The sequence below is a fragment of the Polyergus mexicanus genome, unplaced genomic scaffold (genome assembly GCF_030449975.1).
Source record: "Polyergus mexicanus isolate NDT 795.1 unplaced genomic scaffold, iyPolMexi1.0 SCAF_26, whole genome shotgun sequence".
Classification (NCBI taxonomy): Eukaryota; Metazoa; Arthropoda; class Insecta; order Hymenoptera; family Formicidae; genus Polyergus; species Polyergus mexicanus.
This window is the reverse complement of record NW_027223346.1, coordinates 68,118-94,691: the sequence shown is the minus strand read 5'-3', so window position 1 is coordinate 94,691 and position 26,574 is coordinate 68,118. Positions and strand designations below refer to the sequence as shown.

The window sequence follows — 26,574 nt, the reverse complement described above, 5'->3', positions numbered from 1 at the left end:
TCTTATCTCCGAATAAGATAAGACTGTTTAAAAAAAATCTAGAATTTAAATTAGCATGTTGCGAATGTTGCCTGATGACGGCCACTGTGGCCTTGAACCAGAAAAAGATTGTCGGTGTACCGGCTTGTTATTCCGCATGCATGAAAGCCCGCCGTACATGGTACGCTCTCCCGTCTCCCCCCCGATGATTACACCGGAGTTAATGCACGCGGTGTGCTTATATCGCATCTCGTATATACGCGATTCACCTCCCTCTGAGACGCGCGTGGCCACTTTGCGCCGAGCGCGATTCGTCCATTGAATTCAGCAAGTCAGCCTTCCCTCGATCGGCAAAGGGGAGTTGCACAAAGGGCTCCCTATTCTCGCTTCTACGAACGACGCTTTCGTTTCGAAAATCGTTTCGCAGCGCGTATACCTGGTCGTCGACGCGATCTCTCGACTTGACGTTCGATCCCTCATCGATCTTTCGCGGTGCGTCGATCTGACCCGGCTTGTTATTCTTTCGTCCTTCGCAAATACGACGAGGCTTTGTTAGCGGTATCAAGAGAATTCAGCTGTTTCCATGTCGACAGAGGCTGCATTTATTTATAATTTATTATATATAAAGAGAGAGGTATTTTATTTCGATATCTCTATCATTATTTGTATAAAATATTATGCCCACAAAAACAGGTTTTTTTTTTTTTTTTTTTTAAATTGAGTATGGGATCTATTTTGTCCGAATGAGATTTTTTAGAAATATGTAGATCTAATTATGTGAAAGTATTTAAAATTTTAAATTACACTCGATGCGTTTTCTCCAGCAATTTTAGCGGATCGACTGATCCAGTCACTGATTCTGAGAGATGCCTAAAGCAAACACGTTAACGCGTTTTCCCTATGGTATTAGATGCCATGAAGATCGGTGAACGCAATCTTGTACCTCTCGGACGCATTACACTCGCTATTTTCATAATGACGGCCAAGTCCGAGAAGAGTGGTTGACGCGCGTTTACTAACGCATCCGAGTATAATCGATAATGCGATGTGAGAATCGTGCGCGAATCGATAAACAGTCTAGGAAGCGGTGATATCGCGAGAAAGCGATATGCTGTCAGAATTCATATATCCGACATTTTTATTTTACAAACTTTAAAAAATTTTCTTCTACCTCTCCTTACGAACTAAATTAATGTTTTAATTATACATTTATCTTGAAACATTTATATCTTATATCGATTATTATTTTCAATAACAAAGCATTAAAAGAGCAAAATTTAGCGTAAAAATCGATCGAGAAATCATATATAAATACATATCGTGTAAATATTGTAGTACCTAACCGCTCAATCTCACATGCTTTTCTCGATTCTCCTTCTTGCACCGTGTCGTTAAGCCCGAACGCGGTTGAGGCGCGCGGCTTCCTTACACGCACAAGGCATTCCTCGATAATTAGATACGGGATGCGTGCACGCTCCGTGTGCCGCGATGTACGCCAAGTCGTATACACGATCGTCGTCGCCACACCATTGGACTTTCACTTTGACGAAACCGCTACTTAACGTCACGTATTATGATTTTGATCCGCCGATAACCGTGGTCCTTGGATGGATTTCGTTTGTGAAGGGAAACGGCGTCTCTCGTTACCATGATTTATCGAAACGGGCCGCCCGCGCACCCCGACCTTGAATGACCGTTGTGAAACGCCGATCAAATCGCCCGGTTTATTAATCAACAATTCGTCCTGCAAGTGCATACTTTGGTTACGCTGGCACAACGAAAACCATAAAAGAGCCTAACGGTCGATCCGTCGTAACGTAGGCACTTCCTTATCGCTACGGTTAATCGCCGCCTCGCGACGTACGGATAATGATAACGGGCTCCCTCTTCGCGGGATACCGTGTGCTAGGACCGGCGGCGCAACGGCGCCCAATTGCGATTATTCATTCCCACGTGGTACTTATTATCTTATTAACCCGCATGGGCGGGTGATGTGATCAGGAACGCGCGTAGTGGTAATGGGTAGTTGAACGCGTTTCGCCCGGATCGAGATTCATCTATCATCATCGGCAAGTGGTAATAAAGAAAAGCGAGTAGCGGCTCGCGGGCGATAACGCGAGACAACATTATCGAACTAATTAATTATTAATCGGAATAATTTTCCCGTAAGCGCTACGTTGATATATTTACGACTGGAGGCGCGCGCGTTAGCATTACCCGATGTGCATCTAAAGCGCGCGCATAGAGAGGTCAGAATAAATTTAGAATCCGATAATATAGCAATTATATCTTTAAATTAAATATTAAATATATTTATTTCGATTGTTTCGATGATATAGTTCCAACAGTCACTGAAAGTGTTGTATGCCCGCGTAGTTTTTAGGCTAAATCCAATTTTATTTATTTTTTATTATTGATAATTTTCGTATGAATCTACACAGAAAGAATTTATAATAAGAGATAAGCGAATAAATTATTATAGATAATTTATGTTACTTTTATCGAGCATATCATACATTTATTGTATACCGGTAGCGCATTCTCTCTGCATCTGTTCATTCTTCTCCCTTTTCTTTTATTGCATTTCCGTTGGGATGCAATACCATACGCTATATTTGATCATTCTTTTGCCAAATGAGCTCAACGCACGCGATAGGACGATTTTAATCTGGATGATTGTCACAGACATTTAGTAGATCGAAAGTGTGCTCAGTACAGTGGCACGCGTAAGGAAGAACGATGTGTTCTGACCAGGAAGTGGATCGGCGGTCCTGACAATTGTTTAATTGTTCGATCGAAGCACTTACATCGAGCGCTTTCACGTTTCGGACGATCGTGCAGGGGAGGAGATCAATATATACTGAATAATAATTCAGAGTTGCCTCGTCAGCATCGCTAAATGAGAATATTCTATTTCGTAAGATCTTATGATATTTCCAACAAGTTTTACAGACGTTTGTCTTTTAACGGATAACTCTGTTATAAAAACCTAGTTATAGCGTACGACAATAATCTCTTTCACACAATAAGATTGCAATTGTTACATATGTATCTATATAGACGCAAGATATTCCTTTTTTTGCCTATAAGTTATAGAATGTTCTTGGCCGTTCTAATTTCAAATGATCGATACACGTGATTGATACATGCGAATCTATTCGTCTATAAAGGAGAAATAGTCTCTCTCTCTCTCTCTCGTTTAACATTGATCGGTGGTTCACCTCGAGCGAGTGGCAGCGCCTTTCGATCGCCGTAAAATTATCACGCTTTGTTGTCGGAGGAGGAGAACGAGAGAAAAAATCTAGAAAACACGCATGACAATAATAATCACGGTGATCGCCCGAAGCGAAAATCTCGTCGCGCATTCCGCGTTAAGAATTATTACGCGTTCTACTTTGATGATCCGTGAAGGTTCGTGCAAACCTTCTCTAGTATCATAAAATAAAAAAAGAATCTTTTCCTCTAAAGTAAAGAAAGTAAATTAAAAATATACCATAAATAAATATATAAAACATTTTTACACCGTAATAAATAAGATTGCCATGTTGTATTTTTGTTTGCAAAATTAAAGCAAAACGTTGGTCGGTGCACGTAATTGAGTTTCTTCATCGTACAATTGTTATCCTCTTTAAGTTAAAGTCGAACATCAAGGATCCGAAAGAAAATCAGTCCGACACCGCTCATCAATCGTTCGTGCCGCTGGCGTGATCGCGTCGGCAACTCTCTGTTCCTCGTCTTTGACCGAACGCCGTATTTGGTTCACGGAAATAGCGCGCGTCGTCTCTCAACGACGGTCAGTGATGAGAACTCGGGCGGGAAAAGAGGATGCGCGCTGATCGGACTCGAATTAATTGCCGTAACACCGATTCCTCCCTCTCGACAAGAGCGAACGCCGCATACGGAATTATGCACGTGTATGGGAAAGTGTGCTGATTCGTTCCTGACACCTGAGCGGTCTCTTTTCGCATGAGATTTTCGATTAATGAAACTTAATTTAACCCTTCAACCCTTTATAAATGATTGAAGAGAAAAATTTCATATCAAAATATTTTTAAAATTATATATGTTTTTAAATGGCTTATTGCCTTTAGCAATGTCTCTGTTCTTTTCTTAAAGAGTTCTTAAAGAGCTCTTACGTTGTGGAATAATAATTTTAAATGATTTTATCCACTTTTATGTATCAAGAATCCCTGATGTTTCCCCCGAATTAATATACGAACGAATGATAGAAGAAAATCAAAGATGCCGACACTGCGATAATTAAAACGTTGAAGGAGAATTCGCCTTGTATATAAAACTCATCGTGTTTTCTTGTAGTTTCGTAGAAAGTAGCCACGAATTACTATTCATCTCGTGTGCGCGTGGCTATAATTTTGAATATTTTCTACAAAGTTAAGATATATTTATTTCATATTATAGCCGTGTTAAGGCGTGTCCATCGACGTGAGAAATTTCCAATACAATATGTAAGCGCGCGGTGGACCATGATATTTTATTGAAAATATTTCCATGTTAACTTTTATAACGGGGTACATTTGCGTTATAACGAGCTATTCTGCGTTTAAAGGAAACGCGCACGTTTCGCGAAACCATTACAAGCATAATACGAGTACGTAATATCAGATTATTATATTTCCTATTCTCGGAGAAAAAGAAACAGGATGCGAAACATTACCATAACTCCTTCCGCGAAGAATCCAGTTGATTCTCTGCTCGTTTTCCCATTTATAAAATCTCTCCTTTCCGCTACTCTTTCGTTAACCTTCGCTTTATACTTTCAAAATAACTTTCTACTTTGTTTTAACAATAGAAACTGCCGGTCGACATTTAATCGTCTGTTAAATAGATCGTGCGCTATAAAAGGTAGCAAGTGATCGAGCAAAGATTTATTACCGACGTCAATCTAATGTACCCGCGTATCAAGAGTAAAACGATCTTACTGAAAAAATAAACTTTCATTTATTGTCCTTCTTTATATAATCTTCATCTTCCTCGGTCGCCGTGTATTTCTTTTGGATGCAATTCGCATTTTTTCTCACGTTACCATAATATGTGGAAGGCTTTCCAGATTCAGAATTAACGCGAATCGAAGAGAGAGAAGGAAAAAGAGAAGAGAGAAATGTGTGCGTTGCCGCCGGTTTGTATCGTGTCTCCTTCTTCCGTTCGGCTCGTTTGTCTCGGTGGACGTGAATCGACTTTTACACCCAATTACGTGCGACGGATTGAAACCGCGTCACGTTTTACATTTACCCGCACTTTCCTCCAACTATTGGCCTGCCAGATATGGTGATTGGCCAGTATTAGAGAGCTCCTCCCGACTAACGATTACGGCGCATTAAGATCTCTTTGCTCGAGATTCGAGAAACGTGCAGAGTCTATTCACAACGCAAATTTCCAGTTTTGATCTCTTTTCATCTTTTGTTCCGCTTTCGTCACATCTCCGAGGAAATATCCGACTAACTTTCCTTCAAGTTTTCGAATTTCAACTTTCAAAAGATCCACAATCTGTTCCCATCGGTTATATAATTTAACTCTTCTTAAAATTATATATTGTAGTATATGCATTCGTGTAAGCATTTAAGTCAAGAAATTTATTAAGATTTATTTTATGAGAAATTTATTTTTAAATTGAGAATTTTATTTTTGCAATGTTATTTGTAAATTAAAACATTTTTTATTTTATTTTTTTCACTCATTCTTTAAAAAAGATTTCAATTTTTCGTATTGCGTTTTATGCTTATTTCATGGATTTATCGCATAATTGATCTTGTTCTTAGAAACATTATGATTAAATTAAATTTTATATATATATATATATATATATATTTATATATTGCTTTTTGTATTTATAATGGTATATTTTTTTCAATCTTTACATTATCCTTTCTTATTATTCTAAAAAGGGCTTTATATAACCAAGCTCTAAATAAATATTCCGGCTGTCGTGTGGATACATATGCTCTCGTCACGCACGGACCAGCAATTCCCCGCAGAATGAATCTTAATAAGGAAGTGCCGACAGTTCTCGAAATGATGCACGAGAGCGTGTAAAGCTGACTTTCACAGTGCGATCACAGGGACTGAGTAAATAACGGCGAATAAAACGCACACCCAGGCGAAATGATCGCGTCGCACATTCTGCAACGAGGCACAGTGCACTTTGCATAATATCCTAATCTTTCATACCTTGTTCCTCTCGAAACGTTAAAGGCGCCGACTTTCTTTCACTTACTACATCCTATTTGCGCGATCGTCGGCGGAACTTCCACCTAAGAATTATATCGACGGTCAAAATTGCGGATTCAGATTTGTCGCCTTATATGGCGGAATTTTCATCTCGAACTCAAACTTTCCATTTCGCTTGATTTCTTTATGTGGTAAGGAACAGCCGGTGCAACAGTAAAGTAATTTGCTCCGTTTGCACAATTTGCGCTCAAAAAGATATTCAATTACCCTGTCGAAAGGCAACTAAAAGACGGGAAAAAAAAAAAAAAAAAAAAAAAAAAACAACATTCATACTTAATAAGATCTTGGCTTGCGTAAGGCTTTCAGAGAATATTTCTTGTTTGATGTTGACAGTATTAGCGAACATCTTTAGTGAAAAATCGTGCCAATTATTTCCAGTAAATATTATCGTAAAGTTCTTGCATAAGATATGCCATTCAGAAAAGACGATGAATATCGACTACGTAAAATTGCTATTCGGTCGTCAATTTATGATAAATATATCGGTGCATTAGAAGACTGTTAGTACCTAGATTGGCGATAAATATTGCTCATCTGAGAATTCATTAGAGTGCACTGTAGTGAAGGCCGCATTCGTTTATTTTATAATGATAGCGAGTACGGCTGATCCCACGGACTATTACAGGCATCGTTAGTGCAAACGGCCTGTTTCACGGTCAAACGCCCATGTCCATGATAATAAGCGTTCGCATCGGATTGACGATGTCTATTCCATTGGAACTGGGTGAGACGTGACTTCGCTGACGAATAATCGATCGCGATCGACCGCAAATGACGCGCGATTAAAAGTCGATAATTGGATCGTTCTAATTTCGGAAACGAATAACAACAATTTTATTTGACGTTACGTCGCTAATAATATCATATACGAAGATATTAGATATATCTTCTGTCAAAATGCCAGATGAAATGAAAATTGTTATTGGTGGAAGATGAATGGAAAATCGGACGAAAATAAAGGAGATCGAGTTTTACGCGATGAAAGTGATCCTCGAGAAAAATCTTAAAAGCGTGTCAGTTATAGAAGATTTATGCGATTTCGATCGTCAATCTAGGTATAACTTTCGAGATTTCTCTAATTATACATGGCCGATGGAAAATAATACTCGCTTATCTATCGTTTGTGGAGTTGCTAGAAGAAAAAGATATTTCTTTTTTTATTTTATAGTTATAAATATATATCAAATTTTGCAAAGTAAAAAGATAGATGAAAAAAACTGAAATCTTTTATTCAATCTGGATAATCTTATTAAAATTTTCTTTGATTAATTAATTAAGAATTTTTAGTATTTTGTATCATAATGATTGAGATGATTCGTTTAATTGACAATTTTATTTATTTTAAATTTTTCTGTAGAGATTATTTGAATTTATTTAATGATTAATACTCACACGAGAGAGAGAGAGAGAGAGAGTAAGATGATTAACCTTTCAATCATAAATCAATAGCGCTAAACGCGTAACTTTGACTACCTGCAAACTTCCACTTGGACAAACGAAAGTGAGCTTCGACTCGTACAGTTTCACTGCAATCTTCCTGAACAGTTAGCGGCCTAAGAAAGTGAGTTTACGGACTTGAGCTCGAGGAAGAAGCGGAAGGTTCACATTGCCCTCGGTGCCACGGCAGTGATGACTCACGAACACTCGGACTCGATCTCGCGCGAGGGCAAAAGTCTCCGAAGGCGGCTTCTTTCCATCAGATAAAGAGATGCGCCGGGCACGGCCGACGAAGGCGGACGCTTTTCCTGTTCGGGAGAGGGCCTCTCTTTGCCCTCGCTCTCTACACCGCTCCTCGGCGCATATCAACGCGTAAGACAAGTCCGGGACCGCATACCTCTTACGACCGCCTGCCGTTCTTATCTGCCTATTGTGCGTATACAGTCGTGTCGCTTCGTTGCTAAGCGTCGTGTTACTCCTGCAATTTCGTTGTCCCGCGAGTAGCCGCTATCTCCTCTGTCGTTACACAGCTCATGATGATAGCTCGAAACTCGAATTTTCGTCAGATAGTCGTTTCCCGCGGTAGATTGTACGATTTTGATATTGACGTTTAAAGATATGCTAAAATTGCAACTATTTTGATATTTGTATTGAAATGAAATTATATGGTGTGTATATATATATATATACTTGGAGGATTGCAGTAATAATTGATGAAAATTAACTATTATATTAGTCGTTTCTGAATAAAAAAAAGTCGTGTTTTTCTTACGTCTGTTCTTATTAAAGGATATGATAATGAATTACAGATATGAAAAAATAACTAATGTTTCTTTATATTAATTGAAATATCTATAAAATAATAATACTCTGTGAAAAGTTTTTTCCTGTTATACATATATATATATATATATATACTTATATATATACATATATTTTCATTGTATTATATATATATATATATCTTCATAAAAATAATCATAGAAATAATTAACATATATTTTGTAAAAATAATTAATATATATTTATAAAAATAATTGAATTTAATTTAAACACATTGAGGGCATTAATAATGCAAATTTCATATTCTTCCTTCTCGGATTTTCGAATCTTCTTAATGACTTTCGCGAAAAATGCGATCCATTAAGAAACCGACAGCGTGTGTATTGTGCTTCGCGGCGAGTCGCGCTGCTTGTATTGCGCGGCCACCGCAGGATGCATCTAGCCAAGAGAGACTCGTGTAAGGCTGATACCATTGTTGTACCGAAGCATATGCAAATAAGTATGCGGCGACCTCTTTGGCATGTCATAACGCCTTATAGGTATAAAGGCTGCGTTTCCTGCCACAGTGGCGACGAGTCGGTCGTCGTCGTCGTCGTCGTCGTCGTCGTCGTCGTTCTTTTCCTCTCTTTCTCCCGTTTCTCTCTTTTCCTCCTTTTCTCTTACGCCGCGACGCGCGGTTTATCGTTTCTACGAAAGACCCCACAAAGGACAGGATGTCTACGGGTCATTGAGTCTCCTTTCCGAGGATCCTATTCCCTCTGGTGGTTCTCCTATAACCCTTCCGTAAGCCTCTCTCTTTCTCTTTCTTCTCACCGCAGACTCGCCGTTTGCAGAGAATCTCTTCCGAAGTAAATACTTCGTAGAAATACATGTAGAAAGGGGGTGGGGGGGGGGAGGGATGGCAGGTTTTACTTTACTCCGCCGTGTATGATTTTTCCGTAATTATATCGGGTTTTTAATTAATATCGTGAATTTTGAAAAATTGCTTTCTCTTTCCTCTTTGCATGTGAAAGTTATGGAAAATATTTTAAAAATCATGACTCTTTTTTTTATCGTAAACTAAAATCTTTTTTTACCGAAATTAAATAATTCATTTTGAGAATGGTCTGTATATTTTCCAAAATTACTTTTTTAAATATTTTATTTTATATTAGACAATATATAATATTTAATATCTTCTTCTATTTCCAAATTAAATTCAATAAACTTTGTATATTTTGCATATTTAAATTAATTATATGAGAGAAGTTTCTGGAATAAACAGATTAGATTGTTATTAATAGGCAAGCCGATTTTAGAAATTAAATTATTTATTGACGATCACGTTGACATCAAAATGAGTATAATAAAGTATTATGGACTTTCTTTCGTTCTCTACGATTATTTTAATGGGAAAAAATTCTATGGACCGTCTCTCTACGATTATTTTATTTATTGCTTTGTATAATTTCCACTCTTTCGATTTATGTTTTCCGCAATTTTCTCGACACAGAATGTAGAACTTTCTCATGAATGGGGGGGGCTTTTCTTTTCACGGAAGCACGAGATAACGAATACTTGACCTTACACTTTTTTATACGTGCTCTTTCGTTCCTGAATCGGACGTGAGAAACGGGCTCCAAGAATTTTTCTCACTTCTGTTTTTTTTCGTATTTTCACATTGCGCTTCCTGCATTAAATTACGCGTAAATAATAACATTATGAGCTTTGCTTAGATCATCCGCCCGATGATCCGTGATTACCTTTCACTTAGTATTCATTCTTCTTAGCGATGATAAAACTGTTAGATTAAAGTTGATCTCTTCCTCGTGTATCGTATATTTATAAAGGTCGATATCTATTTTTCAATCAGTTACTTGTTACTTTCAATGTCGGGAATGATTTATCGTGATTCCTGCGCACTTAACCGTTTGATAAATCACCGACTGCGTATATTAGAGATGAAAGATTGCGCAACATTTCGATTAAATTCTAGTTACTCCTCAAGAAAAATTAAACTAAATTACTTGAGAAAAAAACAAAAAAAAAAAAAACAATCTAAATAAAATTATTTAAAAGATAATAAAAGTAAAAAGTATAAAAATGAAATTGTTGACATTTATTGTCATTGCTAATATTATATTATCTTATCAATGAAAATACTTTTGAAAATAACACGGAAAAAGTTTATTATTATTTTTTATATTTTTTCCTGCACTTTTATCATTACGGATCGAAATTATTTCTAATATGTAATTAATATTTTTTATTATATTTCTGCTTTATGATCCAATAGAGAATATTAATGTTCATATGTTTGTTATAAAAAAAAAAATCCGTACCGATGCACGAAGGAAACGGTAGAATTGCGTGACTGGCCGGTATTCGGTAACAGAACCATCGGCGTCATTAGACTTACCAGAGTATTATATCCTTCGTGTTCGATAAGGGGTCGTGAAACCAAGTTTCGGAGCTCTTCGTGGCATTATGGAGAGTTGGAAGGGACGCCAAAAACAATATCGAATGTCCGACCCGCGCAATTAGAACAAAACGAAAGTTAATGGGATTAACGCTCTCGGCAGCCCAATAATAGCGATCTCGCGGGACTGAATCTCTTAAAAGGATCGTCACGAATTACGATTGATTCTAGACTTATACAATTACTCGAAGACTAATAATCTTGTTGAACTGGTGACATATAGACTCGAGTAGAATTGATTCCTTTTCCCTGTTATGTACAATATATATATATATATATATATATATATATATATATATATCATGTTGAAGTGATATGATTTTGATATAATCTATTAACAAATATATGAAACTAAAAACGAAATAATAGTTAGAGAAAGAGAGAGAGAGAGAGAGAAAATGTTTTTTTCAAAATATTAGATATATGATTACACATTATAAAACTATATATCTTTGATGATAAAGCATTGCTCATGAAAATGTCTGTTTTACATGAGACCGTAACTTGTCTTGTATATTTTTTATTACAACGTAATTGTTTGGTCAACGGGAAGGCGTCGTAACAACGCTTGTAAAACTTGAATAGGCGTTTAAATAGTTAGTGCGCACGCGGTGCGAAGTGTAATTTACCAATTATTGCCAATTGAATTGAGCGGTTTAATTGCGCAGCGGCGTGTTTACGCTCGCGAATTCCCACGTTATTGGACCATCTTGGCCGATCTTGTGAGGAAGAGTTTATCTTTTCCGCCCCCCGTAATCTGCCTTTGGCACCGCTAATACACTGTGACTGATTTAAGGCGCGTTCATTATAAAACCAGCAAAGAAAGACAGAGCCGATTCAACGAGAGGGAGGAGACTATTACGAAGAAATTATGAGTGTAGATTATGGTCGAATGAGATGAGAGGTAGGACGAGAAGAATCTGTGCGCGCGACCATTAGGAGGAGAGATTGAGAGATTTTCTCGTTAAAGGAAAGAGACTAGGACAAGAGAGAGAGAAAGAGAAACAAGATGAGAAAGGAGTAGATAATATAATCCTTCATTCATTGTGATAATCGCGCGTTTCAGAGATCCGCGAATGGCTCTCTCTTTCTCCCTTCTCTTCACCCTTTTCTCTTTCTCTCGAACAACTCTTCTACGAGCACGGCATCGAAACACACCGCGCCCGTATCGGCAATTAACTCCGTAATTAGGCGTAAAGGCGATAAACTGTGCGCATGCAACACAGTCTACAGTCCTGAGAATGGTCGATTCGATTAGCGCCTCTCTCCTCGGTCTCCTTATAGAATCTCCTATCGTAACTCCATCAGGACTGCCCCACATGACAGGCCCGTGTATTTATTCGTGTGCGCGCGGAATAATAAATCGCACACCCCTGTATTCTCTAGCATTCGCGGCCACGAGAACCTTGACTTTGATATCGGCTGAATAAATATCGCCCTGTCGATTGCTATACGAGACTCGAATATAACGCGCGAGAACGAACCGCGGCGATTGCTGGCTGCGAAGTTATCTCGATTATCGCGGAGTCGCCGTTTGCGGAGATACGCATAAATATAATCTTTAATATAAAGCTGGTTCTAATTCCGTTATACCTTTGTGGAAAGTATATCGACTTTTGATATCAATGTTTGACTTGCCAAAGGCAGTTTATACTTATCGAGAAGAAAAATTGTTTATATTAATATTTGGTCACTGTGATTATAAGATATACTTTATAACATTCATTAAAAAAAAAAAAAAAAAAAAAAAAATACTAATCGCTTTTAAATAAATCTAATTTTTCAAAAATATTAATCGATATTTCACTAAGATATTTTAATAAAACAAATGCATATTAAAAAATCGGAGAAAAGTAGACATCCAATTAAAAATAAGTTTAATGAAATTATATGAAAAAAGAATACCTCATAGAATTTTAAATAATATAATTTTGAAATTTGACGCCAATTTCTTATGAAGCACCCTATACATTTTCTCTCTGCCGTTTGTCCTTGATACGTGTTTTTGATCCTTCGTGCGAGCGATCTACAATATTTCGCCGAGTTGGGCGTACGAAAAAAATCACGTCGAAGGTTCATAGGTCTCGGCAGGAAGGCAAACGCTTCATCCTGTAGGAAGTGCACGATCCATGGATCACGCTTGCTACCAATGCCTCGTCGTAACCTCACGGAATATATCGACTGCATCGCACGTGCATGCGCTTTGTAAATATTTGTATGATGTATAGTGTGTGCCGTGTACACATACAGTTCGTACCTTAGCACCATTTTCGCCATGACGTATAGTCGCGAAAAAATGATCACGCTTCGTCGGAATGCTAATGTTCTTTAACATTTCGAGAAATGAAGCCACTTATGTTTGTTTGATAGAGTGCATGCATTAATACAATACTTAGCGAAGGATGGTTTTTTTTTTTTTTTTTTATTTATTTATTTTGACGCTTCTCTATTATTTTAAATAAACAAATAATGATAAACATAAATAAATAAAATATTAATAATATCAAAAATAAAGATTTTCTAAGCACAGGTCGCGAATAAATGCAAAATATGTCTACATATATAGCATACAATTGCAACAAAAACATAATTTTTCATCTCTTTCTCTTTGATTTGTCAATGTCAGAAAAGTATCACGTCCGCGATCATGCGAGATTTACTTACGATCGTCTCAGTCCACTTTTGTACATTACTCTGGACAAATTTATATGAAGCGGCTTGTATCGGGATCGCATCTCAACGGCTTGTTGGGGACGGCAAGATCAGACTGCGTGTTCTCTCTCGTCGGTGTTGAAACAGGTTGCTGTACGCGACACCTGCTGCTCTCAGACCTAAAAATTCTTTCGCGAAGCCTGAGGGTCCTTATCGAGTTCGCTCATCTCCAATCAGGCCCAACGCGAGCCAATGAATAATCCTGATGATATTTCGCCAGTATTAAACCGCCATACCTCTGCCCGCATCGTTGTCGTTACTCACCACCAGCCTCCCGCTTCTGTTCTCTCGTTACTTTGTAATTATTTTCTCAGCGAAACTACCGCTGGAATTTGGCCTTGGATTCAAGAGTAAGACGCGTGTCAATTTGGAAATTTGAATCTTTTGCGCTTCTACGTATTGCATCGATTTTTGAGACTTAAATTCACATTTGAATCAATTAATTTTAATCGTGCAAAATTACTAAAGCAGTCTAAACGAAATTAATTCTATAATAATAATAAAAATAGTAATAAATAAATTCTATGTTAAATAAAGTTGGCCTCGCGTTATTTCACATACACGCATCGCGCTGTTGAATGTATCGCATTTAAATAATACTCCGGGAATAAGAGTGAAAAGTCGATCGCTGTAAAGTGATCACAATCCTCGCGAGACGGAGAAAGATTACGCGGTTTCAAGGTAGTAAACCTTACTTGACCGAATGAGAAAGTGTTATAGGGATCTCGGCGTTTTATTCGACGACCTTGGATTACCAATGGTAACCGAGATACGGATATATTATAATTGCGATCACGAGGACTTTCTTCTTTCGCCTCTGCTCAAATGATGTTTTGCTGCAGTGGCTATAACGATATCGCTGTTAATTCCCCGCTGTAGCTTCTTTCGATTCACAGCAAGAAAAAGATTCGAAAACGTGCTTCCTGCGGTCAAGTCGATGATTTGCAACATGATGGCAATCCCGGTCGTTATCTCGGCAGGGCATTAAATCCTTCCTGTTCGTTTTTCCAGGGCGATTGCTCGATGTCCACATTGATGTGTTGAGGTTTCCCTTTATATCGGAAAGTCATTTAAGATTTGTGCTCCTTTAACTTTCGATGAGAAATCGATCTCGATATTATTAATTTGTCCCGTGAAATAAGTTTCGAGTGAAATTGCAACCGCATACCGAATGTAATATTTTTGTCTGCTTGAATCGTCTGCTTGTATCGAATTGCTTGCTAAAAGATAAGATTAAAGTGTTTCCGCAGTAAATGTCGCGTAATGATGAATTTTATCGCAAAGTGGATCCGCAAAGTTGCAACTGTATAGTGTCCAGAAATGAAAATGTATGAAACGAACTATAAACGTATGAAAATGTGAATTATCGCCCCAAAATCGAGAATGGGAAAATGTGACAAGGAGAAATTATATATTTGTTTATCTATTCTTGTTTATCTCGCTATTGATAGAAAAGTCGATATCTAATTGATACGCGTGATAACGCACGTAATTATGATGTTATCGCGTTCTTGGCAATCAGGCGCTTGGGAAGCCACGGGAGGATTCACTTGTCAGGGGAGCTCTCTTCATGCGAGCAACGATGCTATCAATAATTAATCCCTCGAGGTGGAGGAATGCGCGAAGTCGGTTGTGACAAATTCCCGATGATATCAGCTGCAAGTAGCTCATTATTATCGCTACTTTTGCGCTTGGTGTTGTCTCTGCCGATCCTAATCCGACATCGATCTTCATACCGGTCGGCGTCATTTCGCTGCATCATCGCGCATAAGCCGCATCTGCAATTTCATCGCGGACAAAGCTACGTATGCACGCTCGCATTCGAAACGATCATCCAAGGAAATCTCCCTGATCCGCGTACGCGGATACCCCGGTACGCCGGTGTGTATTATCTTTGCATAGTCGTTACGAGTTGCATTAATGTACCGATACAATGTTTAATTCATATTCTAGAACAAATAACACGCGCGCGCGCGTGATATAAGATTAAAGATCTCGGTGTTCGTTTGAAGAATCGAAGGATGCGTTGGAAATTTGTTGCGATCTTATAATTCCCGCGCGAGCGTTTAATCATTCAGGAGAGACTAATTAACGTTGGCGTGGTATCCGTCCGCCGGAAGTGTTAACAATGAGACGCTCGTTCTCAGGAAGCAAAACACCCGCTACGTGAATCTCACGCGATAGGGGCGTTTGACCTTCGGACTGCGGTTCACGGATCTGTCGCCGTTATTTTTCGAATTGGCTTTGGAGATTTTACACCACAGGACGAAAGAGAGGAGAAAGAGAGCATGCATATTAAACGCGGTTCGCTCGTGAATTATGCGGCACGAGAGATCTCTCGAAATCCCCCCGTCGCCGGTGGTCATATTTATTCGAGATTCATCCGCTGGACGAAGATCCTTATTACAGGAAATAGCTTTACGAGATCCGGTCGCGTCGTTAAGTATGCATGGCTCGACCGCAGGCACGACTCTCCTCTACGTCCTGAGATGTTTGCGGAGCAATGGGACCTTCTAATCTCCCACTGATCTACCACGGTTCTATCTCTCTATGGTTTCGTGATATAGCCGAGAAGTCTGTTACGTTTTTACTTACGATTTTAAATCGCGGCGGATCTACCTCAGTAATTATCTCGGGTAATCGGGAGAATAAAATCCTCTCTGCGTCAAATTTAATCTTCTTCGTGTCGTGAAGTAAAATTAATAGCAATATGCGCGTACAATCCTCTTACAATATTCCTCATTAGCATTGATAAAAATATTGCAATGATAATACTATTTAAGCGATATAGTTGTCTACCATATATGCATATTTTAAGATGACTGTTTTTGTAACTCTTATTTGTATCGGATTAATTTGCATTTATGTGTGCATATATTTTTGTATATCGGAGTATAAGTATTTTGTTGTCTTATATTCATACTAATTTATAAACAATTAATATTTGATATTCGTATAGTAAAGCTTTTACATATTATTTTGTTATAGAGATCGAATTTTCTCTTTTTTTTTATTTTCAAGTGTGGGTTTTTTTTTTTTTTTTTTTTTTTTTTTTCGTCTATTTATATTCTAGTATGTTTGATTATGAAACCGCATACATAAAGTAAAGAAAAGATAGTTAAGAGAGTAAGAAAGATAAGATAGAAGGGATGATAGACATCTTTCCACTTGCATAAAATAAGAGAAGATAAACTTTCCTCCTTTTTAAAATTAATGAAAGTCAATATAGAACTATTACCAAATGAAAAGTATTTAGCTTCTATTTTATTAAAATTAACAGATATTAGATTATATTTAAAAAAAAAATTTTTTCCATTATGTGTCATTTCTCTAGCTTTATTCTAAATTTGTTAAAATAAAAGAACATATTACGATGTACACGCATATATATTTTAATGAAAACTATAATATAAAGTTATTATAAGATAAAAATTATTCGCTAAGCATGAAAATTCTTGAGAGAAAAATTCTAATTTAGAGAAAAGAAGAGATAATATCATCAAATGCAAAATTCTCGATCTCTTTTACCGTCGTATGTACCTGTGAAAATTGAACCTGCGAGCACAGGTGCAACGTGCTCGGAGTCTCGTACGTCGCGTTAGATAGGTGGGGCGTATGGTTCCCGGTGTGGCGTAGGTACGTCTTAACCTGAGATCGGTTCAAGCTCAGTAACTCCTCTGCCGCAGCATCCGATCGCAGCAACGAACGTCGCGCGCGAGCCACGAAACCGGCCTTAAATCTGGAGCTGGTCGTTCGCGTGTCGTCGATAATCGCGTGATGTCGTGCAGATGAACGTACATTCCTGCGCGATCGAGTGCAGCACTCTGTACCCATTAGAACTGGCTTCTCTCGACAAGATCGGCCCAAAAAAGAATAAAATTGCTACCGTACCATCGCTAGGATCATCGTGGTTTTAATTTGATTTTTCGGAACAAGCTCTCCCAAGATAGGGAGCTAGAACATAGATAGGTGTTAGAACGAGAGCGGATAACAAATTGTTGAAACGTCACGCGATAAACGATCGAAAAATGTGTCTCTATGAGATCGGATCACAGAATATCTCGCGGACATTCCCCGTTGACACATATAGATACGAATGAGTCAGAGTGAGTCGAAGCTCGATTGCTTATCATGATTCATATAAACTTCCATAGCATAGGAATTTTCATATACGCATGCTGCATGACGTACAGCGCTCTAGGTGATGTTTCTCGGCATGTTTCTTTTTTCTTTTCTTTTCTTTTTTTTTTCTTTAATCGTCGTTGACAGTGATTAATTTCTGCTTCTAAATTGATAATGTATCCATATGCGTCGATTGATGGGACAATGTTTCTTTGTGCCATTATTCTTTCAATTACGAGCAGTTGTACAATTAAAAAAAAAAAAAAAAAAAAAAAAAAAAAAAAAAAAAAAAAAAAAAAAATACATCGATGCATAATTGATATCTGATAACGCGCTCTGTTCGCCGCATAATCTATTATCTCGCGTTCCATTCATGAATTGGTTATGGGGAAAGTATATCGCGCTTGGCGTTGCTTTCTGGAGCATTTCACGTTCGATGACCCACAATTTACAGCGCCCGTTACTTATCGTCCTTCCCGTATCGCTTATCCGGGGAACATCTAAGAATCATTAAACGAAGATATCTCTCTCGACATACGAGGCTTACGGTCGATCCTCTATCGACGCGACTCTCCTCGGGCTGTGTACGAGAGTGTACGTATTTCGGAGGAAAAAAGTGTTACAAGCCGGCTACGAGAATCCTTCACGAATTGCCGAGATACCGATCGCGCCACTCTCGAAGGGCGCGACAGGTTCTCTTTGGTTTTTGACGTGGACCGGTCTGTCCACCGGTCTCTGTGGTCAGAACGCACTCTTTCTCGATGACTTTCCGAGGAGTTGGCTGCGTCGTCGCGGTCGTCGAAGATCGTAGTGTGTGGTCTCTTGAAAAACTTTACAGAGTCACCGAACAAAGCGAAATGGAGGAGAGAGGGGGACCGTCGACGAGTAGTGTAGTCGTACCACGAAGAAGCAAGAAAGAAAGGGAAAGAGAGAAAGAGAAAGATGGATAGAAATAAGAAAAGATTGTGACATGACCCCTGAGGAGAAGGGGGTTTTCTCTCGTTCCGAGTCGCGGCTCCTAAGGTGATTTACGCCTCGCCGATGGCGCCTTTTGTCTAGTCACAACTGCCTGTCATCCGTGTTTGATTTTCGCAATATATTACATACAGCGGCGAATTATATCGCGGCCGGTCGCCCGCTGCCCGCGATTATAATTCATAGCTCCATAGTGACCGGTCGGAGACGCGCGTGTTAATGTTTCGAATGTTTCGCGGATAGATTATATCGGCGGGAATCGCCGGCTGTCGCGTATCTTCACGGCGTGCATCCTGCTTCCCACGCCATGACGCGAATAGCGACTGGTCGAATGGCGAAAGTGGCTCGATCTTCGAATCAAATGAATACGATGTGCATGTTCTCTGGAGAAACTTATGATTTGTAGCATCCAGAGGCAGAGCGATGCATCATCGATTGATGCCGATACGGTTGGGCAATATAATTGCAGCGCGATAATTAGCGCCTTAACAATACTCGTGATTTTATCTCGAGTAAACTATTTCTTGTTAGATCTGAAAATATATTTTGCGAAAAGAAGAGGAATCTACTTTTCAAGAATCGGAACAAAATTATATAAAAATAATTGCAATGATATGAATAAAAAATAATTAATACTTTATTTTGCTTTTCGAATAATTTGTATTTGTAAAATTTGACGATTTACTTTCATTTCGATGGTAAAGTTGTTTGCATTGCACTTTTAAATCTAAACTATTGTTTTTCTGTTCTCTCTTTCTTTCTCTGTATCTCTTCCTCTCTAATGTCGACTTTATCATTTCGTGAGAATATGTAATATTATACAATGTTCTTTTCAAAAAGGTAGAAATTATTAAAGCCCGTTATACGTGATACAAGGAGGTCTCTCATAGCGTGATCGAAGGTACGACAACATCCGCCTACTCAAACAATAGCCTCTATTCTTGTTAAGCACTGCTTGGTAAACAGGAAAAGCGAGTACTGTGAGAAACCGTCATGTCGAATATGTAAACGCATGTATATGCGTATAATTAGTTTTCACGCTCGTACACCGATGCTGGTCCTGTGTTGCAGGCTGGTCTTATCTTATCGAAAGAATAGCTGTGATAGTGTCCTCTACCTCGCTTCGTATTCCTTGAGATCGCTCCTTTAATCCGCCCCCTCGTAAATAACGGGCGAAAAGGGAACGAGGCTCGACATTGTGCATTAAGATGCAATCAAGCTTTAATATCGAGAAGACATTTTGTTTCATACGTTTATTTGCAAATTGTCTCCTGAGACGCTTTGATTACGATTGATCATTCTGATTGACGAGTTATTGGATCGTGATAATGATACAATTGAAGAGAGAGAAATGGGAGTATCTTATTTTTAGAGTATCTCTTCTATCGAGAGTTTTATGTATAATATGTAAATCCGAATGACGTCGTTTTATGAGCATAAGTGTTCCCACGGGAATACTTTGTCGAGGAAAAACGTCGCAGGGGATAGCGATCGTGGCATAAGCGCCGATAAGCAGACCGAATGCAATCGATTAACGGACGCTGGTTGCAGATAAGACTAAGATTTCCATCGAGTCGGAGATGGCACCGGCGTCCTTTTTTGCGCCGCAAATTAGAACCCGCGAACAAACCGGCAGACCGTTCGTAACGAGCGTCCGTAACCTGTAATCTGTAATCCATAGCCCGTAATCTGCACGATCGCAATCTCTGGTTGTAAATTAGATTTTCAACAAAACTCTCGCTCCCGTGTAACGACGACGTGCGAGTGCAGTATCTTACGAGCTGAAACGTATCGCGAGTGCAATTCTCTCCTTTTAAGAGCTTAATCCTCGATAAGACTGCTTTCGGCGAATATTCGCGTGGAACGTGATCCACCACTTTCATTTCGAGTCAATTTCGAGTTCTCATTTTGTATCCGCGTGCAACTCTGCATTCGGACCGTGAAGGTATGACGGTGAAGAGATAGACACGCCTGTTATATCTTACAATTCTACAATATATTCGAAATGCTTTGCAAACTGGGAACGTGCGCGCATTTACTTGACAAATTATTCGGAAGAAAGTTTCGTACAAGTCGATGAGACTTTTACGCGTGAGATTTTAACGTCGACGTACTTTTTTGGCTCGCGGGCAAATAAATTGTAACGAACCTCGCCAGCGAGAGCGAGGAGCCCTTCTTTCCTCAGATCGGAGAACAAACAAACCATGTATCTTTATTACAGTAATAACTATAATCTCGGTTCTCTCGGTATATATAGACAGACTCTTTTTTCTCCGTATATGTACATTACACCGCGCAGTCCCTTTCTTCGTAGCTGCGTGCGTAATCAGTTGGTGGCGTCTACTTTATTAAACGCAGTTCCCTCGTTTGAATCGCTTCCACCGATAGACGTGAACTTGGTAGAGTATACAGTTTGGGATGCCATTAGAGCAAGAGGCCCCGATAAACTCGCTGATACGGAAAGTTTAATAGCGCGATTAATGGAAGCTCGTTTTATCTATGGCCCGAGTTCTTCGGCGAGTCGCATTTTCGCCCGTCCTTTCTTCATTTCGCTATCATTTCTATAGAATTAATCCTAGAACGAATAGAAGTTTTTCTTCTCTTAAAATAATTATTCACATAGCGCTATATATATATATATATATATATATATATATATTAGATTCTCTTACAAAAAGAATATATAAAGTGTATGCTAAGAATTTTTCACAACTCAAATTTTAGTTTAAATTTTCCACAGTTTTCACACGAGAATAGAAAAGAAATGAAAGTTATATAAAAATATTTAAAATAATTTCCATATGTGATATTTGCTGTTATGGAAAGAGCGTGATTATATATATATATATATATATATATATATATATATATATATATATATATATATATATAAAATTAGATATTATTTTTTTTATAGAATAAATCAAGTCATTAATGGAATTACTTTTTCTTTATATTTTTGCAAAAACAGAAGGACTTTATTATACGATCGCGAAAAATATCGAAACCCCGAAGATTGTGTCGTTTTTACGGGTCCATTCGTTAAAATATTCGCGCCTTTTAATGTTGAGATTGTACATACAACGGTTTTATGGGAAGAGACGCAATGTATGGTGCGGAAGCGAGGAGTTCACTCGTAAAATATTGTATGATGCCTATCTTCTTATTAGGAGTAAATTGTATCCTCATTACCTCGCTTGCACCTCTTCGTAATGCCAGGCACTTCCCGGTTTGTTTTCGTCTTATTGTTTATCGCGATTATCGGATGGCACGACCAATCAATGACGCACCTGCAACGAGATCCTGCTGACGATACCGATAACTATCGTGTCGCGAGTTGCATTCGTATGCGAGTCCCCATAGGAATGGCGTTTGTCGCGCGTCTCGTACCGATCTGTTTACTATGTATGACGTCTTGCAATCAATTAGCTTGGTCCATGACTTTGCCACTCACCGTCGCTTCGAAGCTACGCGATCGCATCATACATGATGGATCGATCGTATAATTATCGGCTATTTTATAGACGATTCATTAAAATTAGATCAAGTTGTGGTAGACGATGATTTTGATGGAGTGGCATCTTTCGCGATGCGGGCAATATAATCTATTAAAAATCTTATGAGAATTATGTGCAGATATATGTAAGTAATATTTATGTATGGGTAGATTTATTTGTATTAAAACCTATCTCATTGAAAATATTACATATTACGTGGATATCACACATGATGGAGTTTCGCTTAAACGTTACCAACTTTCGCGCAGTGAGCATTCTAAACGTATAATTCTTGAGGCAATTATAACGATGATAATTTTTAGCGTGGTTAAAATTATTATGCTTCTTATATTTCGTACCTAGGAAATTTCATCAGAAATGTTATATTATAGCATAACACAAATACACGTATGATGCAAACATTCCGGCATATTTCATTTTAAATAAGATTATAAATTGAAAGCGATATATGTTATCAGATTTTTATTAAATTACATTACGCAGTATATGATACGAATGCTCGTGTTATGCAAGAAATCGATATATATTATGATAGCGTATAAACGTCGTTGACTATTGTACATTGAGCGTTTCATTTTGCGTAAACATATATTGATGATTACGATAAAAATATTATTTTATCGGATCCATAAATCGATACTTAATGCCAAAGCTATAATTTGCTTGTCATAATATATGTTTTTATCAATAATAATGCAAATTATCGAGTTATATTAAGAAGTTTGCTTCGACTGTTCTTGAATTAATATATATACATCCAATACTTAATATATTTACAATATTCTCCTCTATATAATAGATTCGACATAAAGGTTAATTTTTTTAAATTTTTGTTTAAAATTTTTATGTATATATGAAATTTTATATTCTATTATATTTTAATGTCATAATTATTATTTTTGTAACAGATTATTTTTTATAGTAAAAAAGTGATAAGACAAACTATAATTTAGAAGAGCTATTGTTCGGCTCTTTATAATTTCTATCGTCATTCGCGATAAGATGGTTTTTTCCCATTTATCAGATCTGTGTCGAGTCTCGTTTGCACTCCCATCTTTCCTGCGACGAGAAGAAGGATGGGAGACTATGGTAAAAGCAGCCTTTGGCGGTGCGATTATTCATTGAGACGTTGATTGCGTGCATGACACACATATACATGCATATAACGACGGCCCTGCCATCGGTACTTTCGGTCACCAACCGTCCAGTTGAATTTTGGCTCCTACTTTTTAAATCGAGATGATAAACCTTTTAAATTGCGACCGCATGAAATAATCTCACCGCGTATTACGCTCTTGTAGTTTTGTCTCTAAAAATCTCCAATAGCTCATGAATAAAGTATTGCAATTTGTCTTCGATGATCAATGACAAGTGGTGGGGATACGATAGGTGGTGGAACACGTTCTATCAATCATTGGCTCTCGCGATTTATACATGCTAATATTACGCCCGCGACGTTTAGAATTAAGTCTCCGGTGAATCAATCTTTAGCAGACAAAAGTATCATACAATGCTTGTGTAGCGTTGGCGCGCGCGCGCGCGCGCTATCTCCGCTTTAGATTTTATTTATAATCGAAGCTTCGTCGATAAATCTCATCTCGCATAATATTCCTACATCTCATCTCTCCCGGTATCTTCCTGTTGATTGATAGCGTGCTGTCAACTTTGCGTTCAACTTGACAGCACGCGGCTGTGTGGTATCGAAGAATTCGATTCGACGAGCGATTCGATCTTCCGAGTTCCTCGAGGACTGATTGTCAGTCAGAGCATGATACAAGTCGCAAGGGAAATGATTAACAGTTACCATTTATTGATATATATGACACATAGATGTGATGTGACAAATATCATTGTGAAATTGTTACATTGTCGTTTATAAAATATATTTTGAGATTTTAATCGGATCAATATTAATAAATGCAATCACGTAATACAGATTAATGATCATTCAATTTCTAACAAACAAACATCGTTGTTTTTATAAAATGAATATTATTATTGAAATAATTTTCATAAAGCTATTATGTCGGTACAAAAAATTGCACTTTTTTTTTAATATGACGCTGTTGATAATATTCTCTTATTTTACACAAAATTATATTGATTATAATTATCAATGTCATATATACAATGTATATGTGTGTGTGTGTGTGTGTGTGTGTGTGTGTGTATATATATATATATATATATATATATATATATATAGATTACGTATCTCTTTACCCATATTAAGTTAGCCCCCCCACCAACGCCAAATTAAATCAAATACATCAAATAATTTAGTGCTATTTATGTGCTAATTAGTTGCCGTAGTCCGAATTTTGTTGCTCAAACCGTTTAGCAGGAATTTACATTCAAAGTGGGGGGTGCTAGCTTGACATTAAGCCAGCCCCCCCCCCCCCCCATAGTGAAAAAAATATATATAAAGCTCGAATCAAAAAATAAAATACACTAGAATTTGTTGCTCGCATGTTTTTGGTATTAAAATAATCTGTGGACAATATACTATCGAAATATATAAGAAACTGAATTTGTTGCTCGTCTTAAAGTATTAAAAATCGATACTTTTTTTTCACTATGGATGGGGGGCTGGCTTAATGTCAAACTAGCACCCCCCACTTTGAATGTAAATTCCTGCTAAACGGTTTGAGCAACAAAATTCGGACTACGGCAACTAATTAGCACATAATTAGCATTAAATTATTTGATGTATTTGATTTAATTTGGCGTTGGTGGGGGGGCTAACTTAATACGGGTCGCCCGAGGACCGTGCGAATCTCGGCCTAAGACGAAATTAGAGAAATCGTTGATGCACGGGGGGGAGTTCGCTGATTATCCGAGAGCATCAATGACGATATTCAAGTATCCGTGGATTACTGAGTAAACATATATCGAGATCGATCCCCCGACAATTCTACGCTACAATAATTATTTTACGATTCTGAAATTCATTAGACGATGAAATGAGAATTGAATAATTAATTCGAGGAGATCACATAATTTTTCCACGCGGCATTTCGATAACTTTTCGCGCGATGAGCTCTTTAATCACGCGAGCAAACGCGAGTTTTCGCTACGGATGAGTAAAGCGCAAAGGGCCCGCGTGCGTTCATTCCCGACAAAAATGAGAATGAGAGAGGTAGTTACCCCCAAAATTCACTCTCGATGGATGAAAAGATGCGAGAGATACGGAACGCGACCGTAATACGTCTCGATAATCGCGCTTGTGTGAAGAGCGTTACGGAAAATTTAGGCTGGACGGATAGGTGGGGGGGAGGGGAGGGGAATGTCGTCGAATATCTCTTCCAAGAACAGGAGCGAGCGAGTTTTTTGCGAGAAAAAAATCGTGCGCCAAAAAACCTTCGCGATACGAACAAGGATAAGATAACGAAGCTCGAGCGATACTTTTGCAATCTCGCGATTATTTTCTGGCGAAATTATACATATAATTGAAGAAGAATCATATATTTTAAAAGAATATTAAAGCATATTGAAATAGGAAACGTGTGAAAAACGCGACGCGAAGCTTCACCTATTGTAAAATTTCTCATTTAGCTGTTGGTACTCGTGGTTTCTCGCGGCATTTCAGAGACATCGATTAACGTTGACACGTCACCCTTGATTGGATTTCAGTAACATCCATAGTTTTAAAACTAACCAATCACCAATCAAGAATCGAATGACCGTGATTGGTCAATTTTACAACCATGAATATTATTAAACCTGACGTGTAAAATTAGTCGACTAACCGAACACATTTTTTTTTTCTCTTAAATAAGAATATTTTATTAGGAATGTTCATATGTGGTGTGTGAGCTGCTTTTCAGATATATTCCTCCTCGAATCTTACACATTCTATTCAACGATTATTCTCGTTGTATTATCGTTTCGCCATGAAAATTGATCGAGATTTTGTAATATAAGCTCTCTCTCTCTCTCTCTCTCTCTCTCTCTTTCTCTCGAGCCGCGCTTCTTTGTTTATATCTGAATATTTACATCCAACTTTTTTGAACGCTTCTGTACCGAGACGTTCGGCGACGCGGTCCTCCCCTCTCCTGACCTACCCGTCCAGCCTAAATTTTCCGTAATCGTGTCAGTCTCTTCACACAAGCGCGAGTCTCAAGACGAATTACGGTCGCGCTCCGTGTTTCTCGCTCTCCGTCTTTTTATCCGTCGAAAGTGAGATCCGCGTACGAACGAGTGTCGGGGGGGTCTTGTATCGAATAACAGGCGATTATCCGAGTGTAATATATTAAACCCGTGTAATCGTGATTAAGGCATCTTTCGAGATATATATATATACTCGCAAACGACAAGATTTTTCCCACGCATCTTTTATCTATC

At 38.1% G+C, this 26,574-nt stretch overlaps 1 protein-coding gene across 3 annotated transcripts in view; it reads left to right on the top strand.

Moving 5' to 3' along the window:
* The window catches only part of LOC138943409 (puratrophin-1), a 276,837-nt gene that overhangs the window by 196,082 nt on the left and 54,181 nt on the right, over window positions 1-26,574 (top strand). The window lies entirely within an intron of this gene.